General features: G+C 50.6%; 1 protein-coding gene across 1 annotated transcript in view; it reads right to left on the reverse strand.

Annotated features, from left to right (window-relative positions):
• Positions 1-3,633, reverse strand: part of ZNF518B (zinc finger protein 518B) — a 16,303-nt gene that overhangs the window by 12,089 nt on the left and 581 nt on the right. The gene's annotated exons all lie outside the window — the stretch shown is intronic.

A 3,633-nucleotide genomic window follows, 5' to 3' on the forward strand; every position in this document is an offset into this window, starting at 1 on the left:
ATATATATATATATATATATATATATATATATATATATATATGACCAGTGAGAGAGGTTTTGAAGTATAAAACTTATAGCTCTCTATGTGGAAAGAAGAATGTTAAGGGGAAATTATGCTCTTGTTAGCATTAAAAAAATACAAGGGAAAAACAAAGTAGTATTACAAGCAACATTACACAACTGTGTGGGACTAAACACACCTAGGGACTCGAGGTCTCTAAAGGTGATAAAATGAAGGACACATATATTTTTGAGCCCCTCCTCCCCTTTTTTTGCCTTAACAACCGAATTTTGTGGATGAAATGGATTCAGGGTTTAATAAAAAGTATAATCAAACACAGACCTATCACTACACCAGTGATCATCAACCTTGGCTGCATTAGGGTGACGAATTTGTCATCATATGCCCGGGATGTTAAACTTATTTTTGAAGGCAGTCCCTGGGATGGTCACTCTACTGCACACCAGGATCACTTGGAGAGCTTTAAAAAAATAATGCCTGGGCCCCATTGTGAGTGTGGGAGGCTCTGAGAGTTTTAAAAGCTTCCCCCGTGAATCAAATGTACAGCCAAGGTTAAGAACCACCACCTGCCATTACAGGCGCAGAAGAGTGTGTGGGAATGGCAAGAATCTTCTGACCGTCCTCGTGCAATCTTTTATACGCCCGTCTCAGCCAAGGGTGCCGGAGACGGGGCAAGGACACTGCCTTGGACGGGAGTGGGTGGCTGGGCCAAGCAGACTGGGTGCAACCCTTGCTGAGCCATGTGACCTTGGAAATGTCATCGCTGATACTCGCTGTTAAGCGTGTAACGACAATAACCGCTTTACAGGTTCTTACACGTCAACGTTCCTGGCAGGATGCGGGCACAAAGAACATAAATCAGGACTGTTTCACCCCCACACCTGACACAGGCTGAGGTCCTGAAGGGGTGTCAGGGGAGCTGCAGAGCAGTCGTTAAATGGGTGGCCTCAGCGAAGTGGTAAATGCGGATCTGTCAGCGGCTGGCTGTGTTTGGCGATCCTGGTGCATCTTGACCCACGTCAGGTGGAAGGGGTGCTGGGTGCCTGCAGAGGCACACGCATATGTCACCTCACATTCCTCAAAGTACGCCTTCCATCATTTGCTTCTTCTAAGATAACAGATCTGGAGAAGCCGTGTGTCTTTTCCAAGGTCGCGGAGTTGGTCAGCCGGTATCTAATCTAAATTCTTTGCTTTTCTGCTAGCGGGCTCTGTGGGGCTGGGAACTGAACTCACAGACAGCAGCTGCTGCCACTTGGGTAGTGTTCTTACTTCCTGCCTGGGGCCGCTGAGCTGCAGAGGAGTCAAAAGCATGGCAAGTTCCAGGGCTCTTCCTTCTTTCGGGCCTTGTCTTCTCCGGCGCCCCGGCCCCATCCGGCCTCACTTCGGGCCTTGGCACAGGCTTCTGCACTCAGAACCCCCTGAGGCTCCAAGACACTGCACAAAATGCCCTGCGGAAGCCAGGCACTTGGATGGAAGTCCTGGGTCTTGTGCAGCCTTGGTTTCTCTGAGAATTTTCTCCTAGAAAATAAGAAGGAACCCCGAAAATGCTTCTCAAGCAGGGATGTGTGGCAAAGTAATACAGGAGCTTAAAATAAAAAGGAAAAAAAAGAAAAAAAAGGTTTCCTAGGACTGAGGTGACCAAATGAATCAGACGGCCTTTTCCCTGAGATGATCTGAGGCAGGCACTTTATAATTCTTGCCAAGTGATTCTGCTGCCTCACCACCCCACTCCATGATGAGAACATCTGATTAGAGTCTGGGTCCCTTCAGTCCCAGGATGGAATCTGGAAACTGCAATTGGCTGGGCTGCATATGTGAACAAAGAAAACGAAGTCTACCCCAGGCCGCTTGAGAACAACCGAGACTGGGAAGCCGCACTGTGACGACCTTGTTTGTCACAGCCAACAGCAGAGGGCTTGGCAAAGGAGACATGCCATACATATTGAAGGAAAGAACGAATAAACGAGGGAATGAATGAAAGGTCAGCCTTCATGGCAACGATCATAAAAATGTTCTCTGTTCTTCCTCCTGCCTGAAAACTGGCCCAGATCCTCTTACTGAAAGCAAATACACTATGGGAGATGGAGGTGTTTTTTAAAATTGGTATTAATGAATTTTTAATAGTCCACACTAGTTTGACATAAACATCAAGGGGGAAGCTCAATAAAATACTGCCCTCCTTTGTGTGCTGTTTTCAAAATGCATTTGTAATGAACGTTATCAGCAGAACAAAACTGGGCACACACAAAAGTGTTCTTTTTCAAGGCTATAATACATCCTGGATAAAAAAAAATCATTAAAAAAAATTCATCCCAGGTGAAAGGAACATGGATATCAGACAATTAAAACAGCCAAACGTTCTACTCGCCTTCTGAAGAGACTATACGGTATTGGTTTCTAGCCTCCATTTGCTGGGCTTCTAGAACCCTTGGCCAGAATCTCCTGTTGTATACACACATCACACAGGCTGGGCTGAACTTCGTCTATGTGACTCGGAGAAAGCTCAAGAGCCACATTCCTATTCTCTCTCCCTTCCTCTAGGAAAGTGCCGCAAAGCTTCTGGGGACCCGTGCCTGGTCTTACTTAATCTTGGTGACTTCCAATCTAAACTTGAGAGAGAGAATCTTTAAAGGTGCTAACACAACATTACAGGTTAGCCGGGTAGGCTTTCTGAAACAGGACAAAGTGCTATTTCACTTTTTCATGAATGTTAGGCTGATGTATTGTTCGTCATCGCACTTTTAAAAGTCGGGGTTGTCGTAACGGGGTACGTTTACATAGAGGGACTGAAGTGTTCGCCTTCATTGTCTCCTTTGGCTTTCCCTTTCCGGGGAAGAAATATTCATTCTTTTGCAACCGGCCTGAAACTGCCCAACAAGCCCAAGGCAACAAGAGAAAAAGGGCAGCTGCGCTGGGGAGGTCCCACAAAGGCTCTCCCATCAGCATCTGAACGAGTCAAACCTTCACCATCTCCCCTCCCCCGAGCCCCCCCAGCCCCCTACTCCGGCAAACGATGCAAAGGTCCTCCACGGACAAGTCCGTCCCTGGACACACGCCGCGAAACTCCCAAGGAAAGACAATGCCAGTCCGGTTTTCAAGTTTATTGTTGGCACACTCACACCGATGGTACACGTTATCCGAGGCGAGTCCACGTCTAACAGCGTGGTGCTAGGAAGGGGGAGGGGAGAGGGCGCGGGAGCAGGGGCTTACGGCGTGGTCTCCCGGCGCCGGCCCGTGGCGGGGCCGCGGGGTCTCCGCTAACCACCGGGAGTCACACCACGTCAACGCTTACCTCCGAGGCCCGCAGGAGGCTTTAAAAATGGCCTCCTGACGACACTTCCTGCTCCGAGCCGACCGGTAGAAATCCTCGCAGGCGATGCATCATTTAAAACGCTGGGGGCGGGCGGAGGAGGCCGGCGCGGCGACTCCACACCCGCTGCACCGCAGCCCGCACGCCGCCGCCGCGGATCGCGACCGGCGCGCGGGGAGGGGCGGGGGGAGGAGGCGAGCCTGCGGGGTCGCGGCGGCACAAAGGGCCCGCACCCCGCCGCCGCCCCGGCCCCGGGGTCTGGGCGGCCCCGGGCCCCCGAGCCGCCGCCCCCCCCCCTT

Source organism: Panthera uncia, chromosome B1, assembly GCF_023721935.1.
Source record: "Panthera uncia isolate 11264 chromosome B1, Puncia_PCG_1.0, whole genome shotgun sequence".
NCBI classification, from domain to species: Eukaryota; Metazoa; Chordata; class Mammalia; order Carnivora; family Felidae; genus Panthera; species Panthera uncia.